The sequence below is a fragment of the Scardinius erythrophthalmus genome (genome assembly GCF_964197995.2).
Source record: "Scardinius erythrophthalmus genome assembly, chromosome: 21".
NCBI classification, from domain to species: domain Eukaryota; kingdom Metazoa; phylum Chordata; class Actinopteri; order Cypriniformes; family Leuciscidae; genus Scardinius; species Scardinius erythrophthalmus.
In genome coordinates this window covers 15,111,944-15,132,398 of record NC_138241.1, presented here as the reverse complement: position 1 = coordinate 15,132,398, position 20,455 = coordinate 15,111,944, and the positions used below count along the sequence as shown (strand labels likewise).

The 20,455-nt window shown below is 34.9% G+C and overlaps 1 protein-coding gene across 3 annotated transcripts in view; it reads left to right on the top strand.

The window, feature by feature from the left end:
- The window catches only part of adgrb3 (adhesion G protein-coupled receptor B3), a gene marked incomplete at its 5' end in the record, with an annotated part of 190,655 nt that overhangs the window by 23,810 nt on the left and 146,390 nt on the right, over window positions 1-20,455 (top strand). The gene's annotated exons all lie outside the window — the stretch shown is intronic.

Sequence of the window (20,455 nt, the reverse complement as noted above, 5' to 3'; positions counted from 1 at the left end):
TTTGGCTTGTTTATAGTTATTTTTTCATTCTTGTTCTGTTCTGAATATCATTACATTTAAATGATTTGTTGTGGAATATGTTTTGTGCATTTTTTACCACATTTTATTGTTGTGTACATTGGTATATGTATAATAATACCGCGAAATTCAGTGCGGTCAATTTGACCGTCTATGGCCGAAATAGGTAAATATGTTAATTTGGTTTTTTGCCTTATGTGTAATTTATATCAAAAACATTTTAAATGAAAATACAGACACTTTTAGCAAAAGTCAGATACCAGCAGGATTTTATTTATTTTTTCAACAAAGTTATTGCAGATATAAAATTCAAAACGGTCAAAATGACCGCCATGGCAGTTCTAGTGTTAATTCTCACTATTTGACTTTATACCTCACAATCACAACTTTAATTCTTACAGTTGTGACTTTACTTCTCTTAGTGGAGATTTTATGTCTTCAAAATGCAACTTTATTTTATTCATAATTGTGACTTTATATGTGACGAATGCAACTATATTTTACAATGTGACTTTATATGCCACACTATTACTGTTTCTTATTTTAAGCTTTATCTTACAATTTCCTGTTGCAATTTTGACTCTGGGGCAAATTGGTTTTCCATAACCATACCACATTCGGTATTTCTTTATTTTAGCAGTATTAACAGTCGGACATAAGTCAGAATGTTGGAATGTCATTCATTTTGAATGTACTTCAAATAAAAGATGTCAGCCTGGAACAAATAAATGGCATGAAATGTAATAGCTTTCATTATTGCATTTGAGCTTTGGAATGTTCAGTTGAACACAAACAGAGCAGCCAGTCTTTTGATGCTCCTATATATCTCTGATCGGTACAAACATGTTTTCATCTTGATTATTAAAGTGGTCCGTTTCTTGCTTTTACCATACCTTCATAGCCATTTCATTTCTTCCAACCTTGAACCAAACCAAACATGGTCTTGTTTACACAGTGGTTTCCTCTTTATGCAGAATTGGATGGAGGCTTGTTGATGCGTATTTGTGATGAACGCTTTCTGCCGCTACATGTTAAATAACTTGTAGTTCTGTTAGCTCATCATTGGCACTTATTTATTTTCTTAAGGATCCATATCGCCATGGCAACAATTCTGAACCTGAACGGAACTGGGTTGGGGAAAAAAATACTGAATTGTAGAATCTGCATTTTAATTTTAACATTTATCTTATTATGGTGAAAGGGCAGTTTGATAATTAAGGGGTTTAATTGCATGGCTACAGCTCTCTGTGGCTGCACTGGGGATGGTAAGGAAATCCATAGAGTGTACGGGCATATGGTACTTCATAATTTAAATGGTTATTTTTGTCTGTGGTTGTCGGGTTGCTGGAGAAAATATGCAGAGATTTTGAAAACATCCACGTTGCATAAATTTAACTGATTAGATACTAGTATGGTGCTGTTCTCCATTTTTGGGATTGATGCATTGCATTCACTGTTTACATGATGCAAATAACCTCTAGGTTGTTTTGGTCATGGAAATAAGTGCTATTCATTTTGTTTGCAGTGGAAAAACATTTAACAAGGCTATTATGCTGATTCTGAAAAAAGGTCATTATTGGCCGAAGTCACACAATTTCATATAATATATATATTTTTTTAAACCTTTTTTCATTTATTTATTTTATTTTTTTATTCATATTTCATCTATGCACTATGGTTATACATAGATGAAATATGAATAAAATAAAAATTTGACAACATTGTTGTCTGTACGCAAAAAGCCAGACAATGTGGCGTCAGACTTTTGGACCCTATCATAAACACACTGGTTAGTAGTGCACATACTTTGACCATTTACTGCACTTCTTCCATTTATTTACCTATAGCCCTTAAAGGGATAGTTCAATATAAAATGAAAATTAAGTCATAATTTACTCAACCTGTCATTGTGTTTTATTAATCTTGATTTCTCACAACTTGTGTGCTTTCACTGGGTGAGTGAGAGTGAATCAGAAGTCTCAACACATTCAAAGAAAATAGCTAACTTTTTAATATATATATATATATATATATATATATATATAGTCTTTTAGATTAAATTCTAAATCATAGTACAGCTCTAAAGCAAATTTTGTGATTATACTTGGGCATTTCTTGATGCAGCTCTTGATGTGAACAGATGCTTGTCTCAATCTGGGAATACAAGTCCTCAAGTCCACAAGTGTACTTCACTGCATCTCTCATGCTCATCAGATCAGTGAAGAAGACTTTGGCTGTCATCAGCATGTTGCTTCAACACCGAGGTGCAATGATTGCAGCTTTCTTCTCTGATTAGCAGTGACAAATTACAGAAAGAAAACAGATAGTGAGAAGGATCAGCATTCTGTATTGTGTGTGTGTGTGTGTGTGTGTGTGTGTGTGAGAGAATATCTTATCATTTAGCTAAATGCAAAATTAGTTGAACACGAGAAGACACTGTTCTCAAGAAGTCTGAGACTACTACTGAAAAATGCTTCTGTTTTGTTTTTGTACTCGGATAAATATTTTTTTCATTATAAATTAAATTAGCAGAATGACAGTTTGAATTAAATGTTTAATTGAAAAATGCACATGCATTTCATAATTTCATTGTATGCCATACAGATGTGATTTACATTTTTTCTAAATCCCAAAACTAGTTTATTTCCAGGCTTTAATTGGATTTTGGACCCTATTGTATCCACCTTATGTAATGTAAGCGCACAGAAACAGTCTGTCATGCTGTTTAATATTGCAAACTGGTATTTGTTATATTTGAGTTTATTATCAGAATCACAAACACTGTTAGTAGCACAAGTTTTACCGTTCACTGCACTTTGTTATATTTCTAGTTATTTACCTATAGTAGCTAATGAATCGGAAGTCGACACATTCAAAGTAAATAGCTTACTTGTGCATTGCAAAATAAAGTGGATATTTTCCCCTCCGTGAATTTGAATTTGAATTTGAATCTACTTTTTCTTTTTTTTGTAACAATGAGAGATTTGTTTCATTAGCATAAAAAAAACTATATTAAAGCGTGTGCGTAATTGCAAAAATGTTGCGGTAAATGTCCCGTGTGGTCAAATGTACAAGCCAATCAGTGCTGTTTTCACTCGGTGGAGTGTTGCTCGCAGCTGTTTCTGAATCAGCCCCCTATGGCTGCGTATGGATCACACCTTTGACCCCCACTGAAAAATTCCCAAGCGCAGGAGCCCCACCAGCTGAGAGCTATTTTGTTCATGATCAGATATCTGCTGCAGTCTCTAACCTAGGGGTCAGGGCTGCGGGTGGGTGCTGGCGTGGGCTAAATCACCGATTTAATCAGTGATTGCTCACTCTCCTGTCCAGGCTTATCCCAGCAGGGCATGCGAGAAGGCTGCATGCTCGCACAGACCTTTTATCCAGAGTGGCAGTATATGTGGGATCTCTGTTGCATCCTTGAGGTGAATTTCACCGTCCATTTCCCATCCACGCTGCAGACCCCATCCAGTGCATGTTCCACCTTTTATAATTTGCATTGCTTATGGATGCTGGACGGAATGAACCTTTGTTGGAGCTGGATTGGTCCTGACATATGTTGCTGGCACAGCAGTAATGTGTTAGAGATAGAGGTTAATGAATTACAGCTTATTGCCGCATTTATCCCAGACTACGGCAGGGCGCTGGAGGACCCACGTAGAGAGCGCTGCATAGAATCGATCGTTTTTAACAAACGCTTTGCTTTGATTGCTTTGAATACGGTCACACCTGGTTTGTTTTATATACAGCTTGGGGCCAATTGTTTCAAACTAACGGAATGAAATCATTGAACAACATGGCCAGCAAACATCAGTGTGGAGTTTGCTGTGATTTTTGCCACTTGTTTAATGGTGAAGTGTGTCATTGTTAATCCACTAGCACCAAAAATTAATAGTATTGATTCATTTCTGCTTGTTTTTCTTACATACAAGTATCATGCAACTTTATATATTATGAAAACACACTAACTTTTAAATGTTTTCGAAAGAAGGCTATTATGCTCATCAATGCTGCAATTATTTGATCAAAAAATGCAGTAAAACTGTAATATTTTGAAACATAATCATAATTTAAAATGACCATTTAATTATTTAAATGACCATTTACATATATTTATATATTTTAATGGCATCCTTTGATGGCTAAGCTGAATTTTCAGCATCATTAAGGTCCTTGCACACTGAGGCCGAAATTTTCGCATACATTTTTTTCATATTGTTCATTCGGTGGCTCAAAATTTTCAAAACACCATTCAAAATGTTTGTAAAAAAAACAGAAAATCGAACCCAATCCGAATTTTTTTATGACGGACAAAAGTTTCGGAGGCAGTGTGTAAGCGTGATTGACATAACGTAAGGTTGTATTTATTTTTTAACGTGCGAAAATTTCGGACGCGAATTTCGGACTCAGTGTTCAAGGACCTTTACTCAAGTCTTCAGTGTCACATGACATAGAAATAGAATAATATGCTGATTTGCTGCTCAAGTAACGTTTCTCGTTATCATCAATGTTGAAAACAGTTGTGCTGCTTGATATTTTTGTGGAAACCTTGATTCTTTGATGAACAGAAAGTTCAGAAGAACAGCATTTATTTATAATATATTACTTTTAATGTTTATTTTAACAATGTAAAAGTTTCACTAATTTTGATCAATTTAAAGCATCCTTGAGCAAAAGTATTTAAAAAAAGACACTTACTAACCGCAAACATTTTTCAATGGTGTATTTCAAATTATATTTATATTAGTGCTGTCAAACCGATTAATTGTGATTAATCGATTGTAACATAAAAGTTTGTTTATATAATAGGCTATATGTGTGTATATATTTTATATATACACAGTTACACACATATATATGTATATACGGTAGGCTGGGGTAGGTTAAATTATTTACGACAGCGGTAATGGACAATTCCGCTTCCAACCTGTAGGGGAACCGAAGAGGAAAAGTTCTTTGGTGTTGCTTTAAGCTTCTCAAACACTGATAATTGCAATGGGTACATCATACACTCAGTGTGCCTACAGTATTTCACATCCAGATTGTTCCAGCTCTACTTTGAATAAACATATTTTATATACATTAACAATTAGCACAAATAACAGTTGGCCAGGATAGTGATGCATCAATATGGTTGTTAAAAAATATAGGACAGCATCTCTTGTGTCTGCTTTTCCTAGAACAGTTTTGATTGCAGTTCCTGGCATATGCTTGTGGTCTGAATAGTTCCCTTCATTATTATTTGCCCATTAGAGCTTATGGCTTCTATATTTCCAGGGTACTCAGAATCATTGCTAATTGTACTCTATACATTTAAAGATGTAGACAGTCATCATAGGCTTGATTATGCTGCATCCCAAGATGCAGCATAATCTCACATTGGCAAAACCAAAGGCAGCGTGAAGTCTTAAGAAATAATCCCATAGTGCATTGCAACGAGTACAAAAATGCATCCAAGATATAGTGGATGGTGTCAGACAAATGTTTACACCCACATGCATTATATATACTGTGTATGCATATGTGTGTGTGTGTGTGTGTGTTTGTGTGTGTTAAATTATTAAAACGTTACTATTTATAAATGCTATGTATATTTATTGAACTATTACATTTTTCCCTCACATTGTTTATGAAATAAATTGATTATGCTTGTATGCTACATTTTATTAGTAAAAATTGGCTTTTAAGTCATCTTACCAGGTTTGTAGACAAGAATCAAATAGATTTTTTATTATTATCATTTCACTCAGTTTCTTCATTGTGACCATTCACTTTTGATGTAAGTGCTTTCTAGGGTGTTCTCAGAAAATGTTTTAAGAATATAAAAAATTTTATGCTGATTTTTAGTGTCAGCTTCTAACAGAACGAAGAATGGGCGTTTATTAGTGCTTTTTCAAAAAGCTTTTGCTCTTTCTCCATATTTGATTTAAGGCTGTGCCATCTTTGGCCTAATATTCAACAATCACCTATATAACTGTGTGACTGACTTGCATTATAGAAGAAAAGAGTGATGATGCTTAATGCTCTACAACCTGATGCTCTGCAACACTTTGTAACAATTAGAGTAATGTAAGGCTTTCTGTGAGTCAATGGAGAGTGTCAGCTGAGGCAAAGTCAGTCTTCGGATGTTGTCTGTCTGCTCCAAAGAGGACAAAAAGGTTTCCATTGAATTATTGAACAACTCAGGTCTTGCATTTGCTGTCAGCATTTGCAGTGGCCAAATTGAAAGTTATTTTAGTTTTAAAATTCTGCAGGGACAAGGGACATTGACATTCTATCATTTCATCTCATCATCATTCTATCCATGTAGAGTCACTGCAAAATAACTGCTGAATTTCGTATAACAAAGACAAAGTAGGACATATTCCTGGACCAGAATCCTTTGTTGTTCCCGGAGAAACAGTTATTTTAACTAATCACTGCCTTCAGAGTGAAATGAAATGAGGGAGAGGAAGTCCAATATCTACATTTATTGTAGTCCAATATAAATTTACATTCCATTTCTGTTTGGGGTTTAAATGATTTCTGGTTCAATGACCTTTTTAAAAATACCAGTTAAAGCAACAATTTGTAAGATTTTTGTAATAAAATATCCAAAAATCACTTGCACAGTGTGATATATTTCCTGCAGTTGTGTACTTACAATATCCCAAAAGTTCCCAAAGATTTTTAATTTCAGAGAAATTCCAATTTTAAATAATGGCTCGTCCCTGTCCCACTCGCCTGTTAATGACGTAATATCCGCATTATCCCTGGTTTCCGCTCGTACTGCCATAGTAACCATGGCGACAGACGTGGACAACTGCGTTTCATCTAGCGGCACGCTCACGCTGTTGTTGTTTCGTTCAAACATTATGGACCATGGCAAGCAGACTTTGGGACAAAAGGAGAACTAAAACGAGGATCAATATCAGCGTGGCGTTTTCGAGATGCCGAGAGCTCAACGTCCGTGACAAACTTAGACTTGACAGAGACGCACAAATGTAGAGGTGAGCAAATGTCCATAAAACTAATCAATGTTATATAGCTCAACATGATGAAATGTTAGAATATGATCAGTATGTTATTCTAATGTTGATCTAGCTTACTGCTAGTCTCATACAGACAAACTAACACATAGAATAGCATTATAACTTTCAACACACTCAAATGCAGTTTAGCGCTGATATTTTTCTCTCATTAGCAATCGCGACATGCTTCATACCACAGTCATATTAAAAAAACATCAATGTATTCACTCATCCCTGAAGATTATTAGATCCTTCGGCATGACGGCAAGTTCCATAATTCCGCTTATGCATCATCAATATACGCCTTTGTATTTGTAAGAGGTTAGCGACCACTAGCGGCAGAAAAAAAATTACATATTGTAGCTTTAATCGGTTCTGGAAATTTATTAGTATGAGAAGTTGTAACATTACCAGTTAAATTAACCAGTAAAAATATGATGCTGTGTTTGAACAAAGAATGAATATTACCAGTAGCACAAACGAGGTCCGGACACACTGACGTAAGAAGTTTGCTTTCGGCCAGTCATAAAGACCATACACACGGCAAAGTTCTTTTTTGTTCTTCGTTTAGGTGTAAAACGAAGTTTGAAATACTTGAGCAGCGATATACTGTTAGCGAACATTCGACGACGCCCACTCTGCTGAGAGCAATATTTAGATGAATATGTAAATATATGCTGCACGCTTTCCTCTTGACTGACATATCGGTAGGCTATTTTGATAGTGATGTGTGAACAGCACATTTGTGCATTTACACCGAGAATGCTGTGTTAAAGGTCCCGTTCTTCGTGATCCCATGTTTCAAACTTTAGTTAGTGTGTAATGTTGTTGTTAGAGTATAAATAATATCTGTAAAATTATAAAGCTCAAAGTTCAATGCCAAGCGAGATATTTTATTTAACAGAAGTTGACTACATCGAACGGCCCGTTTGGACTACATCCCTCTACTTCCTTCTTTAATGATGTCATTAAAACCGTTTTTTGACTAACCTCCGCCCACAGGAATGCTCCCTCAACTCTACCGAAATTCGTTTATGTACTTGCGCACTTCTAATAACTTACTGTGTTTACTTAGCCTGACTACGTCAGACTTCCTACTTCCGCTCAATTTTCATTTCGCTTCTGTAGTCAGTCTGAGATAGCAGCCTATCTTTCAGTTTTCCAGCGGCCTTCGGACGGCCGGGCCAATCAACGAACAGAGGGCGGGCTGAGAGCCGTGACGTAGACGCTGATTGTACCGTGGATGCGTAGATTTACTTCACATAATCTGCAAAAGTCGTTCACAGCCATGTTTACTCCGGTATTTCGCTCGATGGTTTTGTTTTCGCATCATACAATGTGTTTACAGTGGAAGTTAGATGCGGCTGAGCATGCGCATAACACACGCCATAACCAAACGTCATGTGATTGGCTTACGGGTAACCAATGATTTTAAACTTCAGACAAGCGCCCCCGCGAGAAATAAAACACTTCTCTATTATGCCATGCCAGACTCTGTCTACGAAGCAAAGCGAAGTAGCAGAGTTTGGTATTACCAGGCTAGTGTTTACTCAGCTCTTACGGTGATTTTCTGAAGTAAAACTGACGCTTCATCTTTTGTGTGATGTACAATAAACTTTATTAAACTCATCAGTATGTTTGATCATCATTCAGACAGCAGACTTGTAGGCTATTAATAAATAATGGATACATACAAGCAGATGACAAATACGTTATAATAACCGTAATTAAACTACTAAACTATACCTGTTTCATCTCTATACAGCACTCTGACTCTGTAGGCATTATTGTCCGACTCGAAATGAACACGTTACTGAGAGTTTCTGATATTATAATCATTCCGTGAGATGAAATTGTCCTGAGAGAGCTCATGAAGCTCCGCCCCCTGTGTCGTCCAGCAGCAGCTTATTTGCATTTAAAGGGCACACACTAAAACAGCGCGTTTTTCTGAGCCCCAAAAAATGACAATTTAAACATGCTGTAAAAAATGATCTGTTGGGTATTTTGAGCTGAAACTTCACATACACACTCTGGGGACATCAGAGACTTATTTTACATCTTGTGAAAAGGGGCATAATACGGGACCTTTAAAGGGGCTATTGTCAATCTCTCTTGTGCAAAGGCTGTCTGGGAATTTAATTGAAATTGGTGAAATTTCACTTTTTAACATTTCAACACTGAAGTTTCCTGTAGAGCAGGCTATAAATGTTTGAAGGCACATTTTCCATTATTGCTGGTGAGCAATGAAGTGCATTTAAAAATATGGCATAAATCAAAAAATTTGTTCCCCAAATGCTTTTTTTTCAGGCCTTCATCATGTATTCACAAAATTCAAGCATTTCTATGAGTTTCCGAGTTATCAATTATGTTTTTGTGTTTAATAGGCCTAAAGAAAAGCTTGCGCACAATGAGCTCTCCCTCCCTCTTTTTGCTTAATGCACAAGACCTTAATGTTTAGTTGCTTTTTACGCCTAGATGAATTGCACAGCTGAGCTAACTTGTTGGGGTTTTTTTCTCATTCATTCTTACAAATAATGAATTATGAATCATGGTGCATGCAGAGATGAAAGCAATGTGAGGGCATGTTTCCGCCCCGCCAGACGAGCGATATTGGCAGTGCCTTCTGCTTTGTGTGCCCCTAGTTATGATGATGCATTAACAGTAATTGATCCAGCCATGTGAAATGGTCTGGATCAGAATAGTATCTTATCCGTGGAGAAGGGCTATGAGACAATAATGTGTAAAAAAGGAGACTCTGGCAGTCAGATCATGTGACCAGAGGAAATCTCTACTGTGCTGTGGGTTGGATTGCATCAGCAAACTATTGCATTGGTTTATGCTCCGAGATTGGGGTGAAAATCCTGTCCTCACTGTGTGTTACACTAATGGACACGGGGAGGAAGCCCAAACCGAGTGCTTTCTTTGTTTGCACGTGTCGGTGGGTGGGTTTCCTTCGCTTTTTATTATTTATAATTTTCCAAAAGTCTGTGGAAATTGATTTTCTTCTTGCCTTTGACCTCACCAAAAACGGTTATAGAAAGCATTTCTCCTTCCTTTTAAACGTTGCAATGCCTACGCTGTAATAAAATATTTACTAAAAAATGATAACTTTTTATCTTTTGTCAAATCAACTTAAAGATAATTAATGTGTTCAGAAAACACAATATTTTGAGTTTCTATTTATTAAACCAATCTCCTTTGTTGTATTAACTCAAAATGTTTGTTGTTTGTCATTGAAATAAAAAATGTAAGGCAACCAGGTAACTCACTTTTTTAAGTTAAACCAACAATACTTTTACAGTGTATTAATAATATTAATATTATTCATTATAATTAATATTATATACATATACTACACAGTGATTTCAATTTACTCCTTGTCTGGTCAACAATGTGTCATTAGACTAGTTTAACAGTACTTAATTTTTGTCTTATGACTCGTATAACATTTGATTAACTATTTTTTGCTAGAAATGTTTGATTAATTTGCATGAAACAGTTCAATATGTCGGTGTTTCAGTGAATCGATTCAGAACTCTTCATTATTTGTTTTCGTCATATCTCAAACATTTCCATAAAACCCTCCTTGTAGCATATTAAATTAAACAGGTAAATTTTGTTTATTGGTATGACTGTTTAGTTGAAATAGTCCTTTTGAGGAGATCTTTTTTAATCTCATTTCATGGAATCTCTATCTCTTCACAGTATATTCTGTGGAATATATAGATGTCATTTATCAATTCATTCAATGGACAGCTTGTACACGTGAATTAATCAAATTTACCATGTGATTCACTGTACTTTTTTCCTAACATATATACCATTTATGTATGTACTGTTTTTTCCCCATGTTCTCCGTAATCATTTAGCAAAACTGACCTGCAGCCCATTTATAGGCCTCAACACATCTTGAGAAGCACTGTATTAAAAAGTGTACCTACAACCTAGCAATTTCATCATATTATTCAGACTGCGCCAAAGTAATACATTTAGATAGTTCAGTCTAGTAGTCTTCATCTGTTTTGTTTGTGGCTAGGTTTTAGTCATTCATAATGGATGAGTTGTGAATCATTTAGTATATGTACTAGAAACTATTCTTGTCTTCACTGAGATGCATCAGAACTCCTTAATAAAGCTAAACTAATATCACAGTGCAGGAGAATTAATGACCACATTTTAAAATATGAATACTTCCCTTAAGGCAGTTCTAAATATGAAAACAATCATGTCTACAGAGTCTGTCATCTTAGGTTTTGCTCATCATTGTCTAATATCCTACGATTGCGTTTGCCTCTGAATGTCATATCCAGACCTTACACACTAAAGCGACTTTTTATAGTATATTTGATTTTTATTAAGTGAATTTTTTTTTTTTTTTTTTTACGTGGGTGATTCTTAGACTATGGGCACTTTTATGTACTTGGGTCATATTTTTAAAAATACATAAAATTTTGGACAAAATCCTCATTCTTTTTCAAACTAACAATAAAACCTCCTTAAAAACTTTTTACTACCTTTCTATTATGATTTTTTCATACTTTCAACCTCCTTACAGGTGTCAAAATCACTGTTTTATCCTTGTCGCACACCCAGACTTTTTAACTTCAACAATGAAAATACAGTTTAAAAATATGACTTATCTGGTAACTATTAATATACCTATAGTAAAATAATTAAAATGCATTATAGTATTTAATGTGAGACCACCATCAATATTACTTTTTATACAAAATGTAGCTGTCGCACAGTATTGGTGTCATTTCCACCACAACACTGTAATGTCCCTTTAAAAAGTTTGTGTGAAAGTTTGTTTGGGTGGTTTCTATGGAAATGTTCAGAGGCATCAGAGCACATGTTGGACATGGAGGCAATTTAAAATTTTCATCAAGAACAAAAGAAGAAAAATCAAGGTAAATATTGCTTGATCAGTTAATATATTTATTCTACGTCATTTCCAAACATGCTGTACCTTCAAGGGTGTTTTTAAAAAGTTTAAAATTTTAAGTTAAATAAGAGTATTTTACATACGTGAAATGCTAAGTATTAATGCAAAGCTAATCAGTGAAGCTATCTTCCATTTTTTTCACAAAAAAATACAGAAATGTCATTTCCACCACACTGCGCTCTGTGATGGAAATGACAGCATGTGGTGGAAATGACATTTATGATTACAAAGTACAATTGATATAGATTGCAAGAGTAGATTGACTTTGTGAATTGAGTTTACTGAGTGTGATGAGTTTAAGAGTTTTTCAAATAAATATTTCTCTAAATATTACTGTTTCTCTACATTCACGTTAATTCATTGTCATTTCCACCACCACCCTGTCATTTCCATCACCACACACATTTTTTAAAAACATTTAAAAAGTTCTCATCACACATTAAAAATGTATCCACAATTTAAGAGATCATGCTCTACTTAATATAAAAATTCAAGTTATTTATTTTCTAATAAGCTCTTGCCCAAACCAATATTAAATTTTAGAGTGTGACAGGTGTACAGTTCACCATTTGGTTCTTAGGGCAATTAATTTATCTCATTGACAAATGTATAATTATTGTACATTGTGAAAAAAAATGCTAAAACTAGTTACAAAAATGATCTTAAACAATTCTTGAGTGACATAAGTTATTCTGTTTTTAAATAACAGCTGTATATTGATATGTGGTGGAAATGACATTTGTTCATTTCAGGTCGGAAAAAAATGTAAAATATTAACAATTTCTCTTGTAATCTAAGTTTGTCCTCTTACAGACCTTAAAACTAGACAAATTATTTAAACTTATGAGTCTGTGTTACGTGACTTTTGAACAAGTTTTTTTTATTCAACTTCACAAGCCTAAAAGTGCCCCTAGTTGAAGAAACGCCCACATATTCATTACTCAGAAATGTAACAGATATATCTTGACCTAGATTTAGAGGTCATAAATTCTGTTCTAAAAATGAATTTGCATCTGTGAATGAATGTCTTGATATAGTAAATGAATGTCTTGATATAGTGAATGAATGTCTTGATATACATGTGTTCTGTGTTCAGAACTGCATTGGACGTTGTCTCTTGTTTCTGCGCAGAGAGATAGAAATAGCACGTCAATCTGCTTCATGTAATTGTGCATGCCATAGTTGCCAACAGTCAGAGCTGATGCATGCATACTAACTTGTCCACACTTGATTAGAACAGATGCCATATGTTGCCCATTATAACATCAAACAAAGGTTTCCACTGGTTATGGCAGACCGTATGTAAACATGACCTCTGCTAACCAAAACAAATGAAAGGGTTACATGCATTTTAACTGTTATAATTTTTATATACACCCTATCCTCTCATTTTACAGTAAGGATTTTAAATCCTAGATTTAATTATTATTGTATGCAACATTATTAGGCGTTTTACTACATTTTCTATATATATATATATATATATATATATATTTTTTTGTGATTTCAGTAGTTTTCTTGTATTTATATTTATATTTGGTTATGATAGTCCCCATACAAAAAGTAAGTATACTTAAGTTCAACTTATTAAGTGTCCTTAAAGGTATAGCGGAGGATTTTTTACTTCCGGGTGGATCACCTATACTATTGGTCCTCCTAATTGTCAATCATTCTGGTGAATCAATCAAACTTTTCAAAAAGTGGAGAGGGCGGGTCTTATCTAAAATTCGGAAAGATCCTCCGCTATACCTTTAAGTAAAGTTGAATTATATTTTCTATGTAGTATACCAATATCAGTATACTTGTAAGTTTTCTATTTCAATACTACCTGGGATTAAATTGGCCTATTTTTTAGTGTATAAAATTATACTTTAAGTGTAACAGTAAACTTTGAGTACACGGCTAGATTAAAACTACGTTTTTCGTTTGTACTGCAATTATCCTACAAGTAAATTTAGTTTGCTAGTTAAATACTTGTAGCACAATTTTTTTTTTAGTTTATGAAAGTAAACTTAACTTACTTTAAGCAGCTTAATATGCCTTTAACTGTACCTTAACTCTTTCCCCACCAGAATTTTGTATCATTTTTACAAAATTTTCATGGCCCCCAGAATATTTTGTTGAATGAATATCTGAACATGTACTTAGACTTTTCTGTCAGTATAAGTCAAGTATACTTAAGTGCAATTTTAAGTATATATGTCTGAAAAGTGCATAAAGTATATCGAAAAAGGTTGACTACATAAAAAGTAGACTGAAAGTCTACTTTTTTATTTTTCGTTTAAAAGAAGTATACTAACAGCACACTTGAATGACCCTTCTTTTTGTAAGGGTCACTACAACTATCAAATATAACCGCTTTTACAAATCATCTGTTCTGTCAATGAAATGCTGGTGGGAACTGAATTACTTGAACATTCAAAGATACATCTACAGGTCACTGAGGTTAGCATTCAGAAATAGTCCCAGATCAGAATTCTCATTTATTATTCAACTTTGAATAATACATTTTTAAATGCCTAATTTATTTATTAATCAATCAAGATGGCACTTGTAAAAAAGTAATCTGCATTCTTTATGTGGTGAAATGTACTTATCAAAGCTTAGTATAAAATGTATTTTGTGTGCTCACAAATTATGATTTAAGAGCTTTATAACAGACCACAAATTGAATCTGTGTTACATTACCTTGGCACATCTTTATAATTCAGGCAATTACAGTTCCTACCAGCTCTTTGTTGACAGGACAGAGGATTTAAAACATTTGTACATTTCTAAAATTGCACACACTCACTGTAAAAGTGTTTACATTTTAGAATCTTTCCATTCATTTATATTGTACCTCTATTTCCAAACTTTAAAAAAAGTCTGTTAGAAACAAAGTTTATTTAAAAAACAAAAGAATACTAATAAGTTCATCTTGGTATTGCAGAAGCTCTGAATTTTAACAGGTAAAAAAAAAAAAAAAAAATAGTCCTATCAACACAATTGCCTGAAATTGGCTTCTACCTGTGAATCATTAAAATAAGTGCCGCAATTTTTGGATAAAACCTTCATGAATCTGGATGACTGCTGGGAAAAATAAGACTATGGAATTTTTCGAAGAACTCAAAGCAAAACAAATCAATTAGGCAAAGGGTGTTTGGATGTCCTGGTGTGAAGCGTTGGTTCAGTTATCAGGAAGTTAAATCTATATTAAAGCACAGAGACAGTGTCTAAGAAAGGTCGTCTCTCAAAACTCTCTGCTTGAAAATGATGGAGAATTGGGAGAGAAGTCGCGGCGAGCTCAACAATCACTGAAGGGACTACAGAGTTCAGTAACTGAGAACAGAGTAAAAGTGTCAGCTGAATCTAGAGCTCTACATAACACTGGCTTGTATGGGAGGGTGGCACAATAGAAGCCATTACTCAAAAAGATCCATGTGAAAGCACGTCTGGAACTAGGCGAAAAGCATAAAAGTGACCCAGTCGGAATGTGGGAAGTGATTTTGTGGTCATGATGAGAGCAGGATGAAACCTTTCAGGCAATATTTTCAAAAGTCATGCGAGTCAAACACCATTCCTACAGTCAATAATGGTGATGATATGATCATGCTGCTTTTCATTAGGGAATAGGCATACTGTTAAAATCAAAAGAAGAATGCATAGTGAAAAGGAACTGCTTCAGTCTGCTGAAAAACTAGAGCCCAGGAGAAAGTCTTTCGGCATGATGAACACAGGAACAAATTGTTATTGCCGTGGCTCAGATATGAAAGATAAATGTCTTGCCTTTTAGTATCAAATTCAGTCTAATTGAGAGTGTGTGGTTTGAAAACTGTTATTGATCAGTAAAATATTTCACTCACATGAAAAATCTGTATCGGTATGGAGCCAAACAGGCCAAAATAACACCAAAAACAGTATGTAATGTTTATTAATGACATATCTACTCAAAAGCATCTTAGGAAATTATTACAGTAGGCTTCTTAAACAGTAAATGTTGTATGTTCTATCTACAGTTGTGTTGAATTTACATAGATTTTTACAGTTGGATTTCATTCATATTAGTTCATACATGCATTTTTGTATGTTTTGAAAGACAGTAAAACAATATCAATGTATTGGCCATTTTCTTATTGAAACTCTTCTATGAATGAAGACTTGCTGAAAACTGGTTACTGGTGGTTTGTATGTCAAAATTCTAACGACCAGTCTTTAGAAATAACATGAAACCGTAATGTCAAAAGCACTAACTGCGTTAAATGGGATTCTTTTAAATCTATGGAATTAACCTACTTTTTAGATGTACACAGTCTAATTTTTTTTTAGAAATGCAAGAAAATCAACCAATGAGTCACATGATTTCAGAACCTTAAAGAGTTCATAAAGATCTGCACATCTCTAAAGTTATTTTTAGAGATGTTTTTTTTTAAACTGTCCCCAACTAAGCAAACCAAAAGCCAAGGCAACAGTGGCAAGGAACCAAAACTCCATCAGGTGACAGAATGGAGAAAAAGGCTCAGTCGGGTGCCAGTTCTCCTCTGGCCAACGAACCAACCGTGTATGATTATGATTCGGGCAGCATTACAGGTCAGAAGTCAGATTGGATCAGAACATTCAGAATATTTATCCAGTTCCATCTGGTTGGAAGTCGGAGTCATCACGCTGGTAATTCAGTCTAACGTATGCATATCACATCTGATCAAGAGGTTGAATTGAGCCATGCTGTACTGGAATGTAGACCTATCATAACGCATTTGGAACAGACGCATGATTGTTCCTAGTTATGGAATGAGGAGGACTGAAAATACTTATGATGTGTGAAAAAGGAAGTAATCAGCCGTACTGGCTTTTTTTTTTTTAGCAGACGCTCATTTGTTTCTGAAGGATGAGGTTGGATGCAGTGAGGTGGGAATGAAACTGTTGGGTGCAGCTTGTATGATTTATTATTAGTTATGCAGAGCCTCGACATGGAGTTAAAGATTCTCTTGCTGACTGATTGGAAGGATGTGCAAATATCAGTAGTTGATATCCTGACATTTAAGTTGCAGCGTTTGAGAACAGCAGGACTCTGGAGGATGGGCTGGAGGAAATGTTGGTTTAAGCCAATGAGCAATTAAAATCATGGAGAAAGAATGACCTTCAGGAAGAGATTTTCAAGACCTTTTAAAGTATAAAGCGAAAAAATTACTTAAACCAATAATAATCATTAGTTGCTTTTAGCCGCGGGCCATATGAAAAAAAAAGTGCCTTTTACTATTTAATAAGGTGATTTTAAACATCCTTTCAGACAAATAATATGGTTATAAGTGTTACTTTAAACTGTTTTACATACTTTGTCTACTACTAAGTAATATTGTCACTAAATATATATATATATATATATATATATATATACATACATACATACAGTGTTCGTACAAGGTGCTTAAAGTACTTGAAGTACTTGAATTTGACTGGAAAACCCTTGAAAACAGCCATATTTACAAAGAGGTGCTTGAAAAGAGCTTGACTTATGTAAATACAATATATATGAAATTTAATTTTTTCGAAAAAACACCAATATCATCTTCTCAAAACAAAATTAACGCTGCAGCCCATATTATAAATCCCCATCAGACCTTTTATCGATAAGTACGCCAGTATTATAATATAAAATGTTATTTATAGAACAATAATAGCCATTAGAAACTTATTTATGTTGTTAAATATGTTGTAAGTTGTATTTTGGATATCTGTAATCTATCATCACATCATTGTGCATTACTGTATGTATATATATACAGTAATGCATTTTTGTTCATTTAAAGAAAAAAAATGCTTTTATTTATATACTTGTGTTATATACAGTATTTCATTAATATATGCATATTTGCTATAATGCCAAAAAGACATACACTGATGAAAGATAATGAAAATCTACACAACATATAAAAACTTAAATTTACTGTATTTTTGTTGATGTTTAGAATTTTTTTATTTTTTTTTACATTTATATGTTAGACCCAAACGGCACCCATTTTGTAAAATGTTACCCCGGTTGCTTTATAATAACTTCATTGTGCAACAAAGAATGTGAAACAACGGTTTACTTTACCTTCATCGTTGGATCTTACATTCCAGTCCTTCTCTGACACTCCAGTTTGCATTTGATCTCGTATTCCCCTCCCAAATTTCCATCTCGCATAGCCCCGGACGATAATTCATCAACATTTCCTGCTTTACTTCCATTTGCTATAATTAGCATGTCCCCTGGCGTGTCGTTGAAGTCATCCTGACATCTCAGAGCCTTAATTTTGCTTCTCTGACTCGTTCATACCCACACCTGAGTCACCGACATGCTCTGACTCCCCATTGGCTGGACAGTCGCACGGCTTCCGCCTCATTACCATAGATATTTGAAGAGGATGATGCCTTAAGCTCAGCCAAGAGGTGCCACCTGGTCCTGGAGGACAGTGACCTTGTGTCACTCCACGGGGAGGCACAGTGCACCACAGACTTTTATACAAGTTGGAAAAGCAATTTGTGGTCATGGGGTGTTTATTTATAGCAAGAAAGGAGAGTAGTGAATTGGAAATGAAGCATTTATGTCATACGAGGTGTGGGCCGTGCCAGCTCTGATTATGTGCGAAGGCTCTGTTCGGCACGATGCAAGCGTAGGCAAGAAGTAATTAGATAGATTAGTTTAGCTTTGAGGCCTGTTAGTACCAGTGATGTGTGAGGAACAATATTAGAATAACTATTTAACAGAAGGAAAAACACCTTTTAAAACCACTTTAAAACTAGTTTTGAACATTAATGTGTCCAAACCACACATTTGTATAGAGTAATAATGATTATTTTGGTGAGGAGGTGAATGTTCTTCAGGATTACGAATAAATATCCATCAATTTTTTTTTTTTTTTTTTTTGGTAACACTTTACACTAAGGTTCATTAGTTAACATTAGTTAATGTATTAAAGGGATGGTTCGGAGTAATTTCAAACTAGGGTCCTTTGCACCATGACCTCAAGCCAAACACCCCCCAGCAGAAGCTTTTTTTCCCTTGGTTGAACATTATTAAAGTTAGAGCTTATTTAGAGAAATCAGAAGAATGGCTTAGTGCAGGCGCTAACGGATCCAAGGATGTATCTCATAAATTACCCCAATAATAATGCCCAGAATGGTACCAAACTTATACAGTAGTACAAATAGGTTCTGTACTCATAAAACGAGGCATTGGCAGAGGTGGACGAAGTACACAACTTCCTTACTTGAGTGAAAGTACAGATACTACTGGTCAAATATTACTCCGTTACAAGTAAAAGTTGTAAAGACCGATTCTTACTTAAGTAAAAGTACAGAAGTACTCGTTTTTAAAAGTACTTAAGTATCAAAAGTAAAAAGTAAATGTCAATGCATTGTTTTATTATTGTTGCATTGTTGAATGTAATACTTACAGTACCTTATGCCTCTGAGTCAATGCCTGCCTACCCTCATATCAATATCACATTTATTTCTAGAACACAGTTCCAATAGTGGTATTGAATATGAGATTGAATAAGTGCACTCAATAACGTCTACAATGGTTTCGCACACCCAAATGGCTGTTCCCTCAAATAGTGCCCTTGGCTTAGTTTTTTGGCTTTGACGTCAACCCGACTTTCATTTCCAACCAAAATCCGATGTCTGTCCAACGTCGGGTTTTGACGTAAATCTGACGTTGGGTTTGGACGTCAACCCGACTTTCATTTCCAAACCAAAATCATCCCCTGACTGACGTTACTACCTTCTACTCAAGGGCCTTGACAGAAATGTAGTGGAGTAAAAAGTACGATATTTGTCTTTCAAATGTAGTGAAGTTAAAGTTAAAAGTTTCCAGAAAAGATAATACTCAAGTAAAGTACAGATACTCAAAAAGTGTACTTAAGTACAGTACTCAAGTAAATGTACTTTGTTACTGTCCACCTCTGGGCATTGGAAAGTACATCAGGAGTTTATTTAAATAACACTTGCCTGATGGCTCATGCTACCGCTAACCTGGACGTCGAGGTCACTTTTCCCGTGATTTGGGAGAAGCAAGTAAAAGTCCTGGCAGAAAGCGATGCACAAGGATGTAGTACGACGCCCAGTTCCAGGAATGCACTAATATTTTGTTGGTAGTACCAGTTTGCAACAATTATTAGTTAACCCTAAGTTGTCAACACTTCAGAAAAATAATAAAAAATGCATCGCTTTCTGCCAGGACTTTTACGGGCTTTTCCCAAACCACTGAAGTGACGTCGGCGTCCGGATTAGCGGTAGCATAAGCCATCAGGCAAGTGTTATTTAAATAAACTCCTGATGTACTTACAAACTTTCCAATGCCTCGTTGTTTGCAGGGTTGTTTGGCTCGAGGTCATGGTGCAAAGGACCCTAGGTTGAAATTACTCCGAACCATCCCTTTAACTATGAACTAACCATGAGCAATACATTTGTTACTGTATTTGTTAATCTTTGTTAATGTTATAGTTAGTAAAAATAA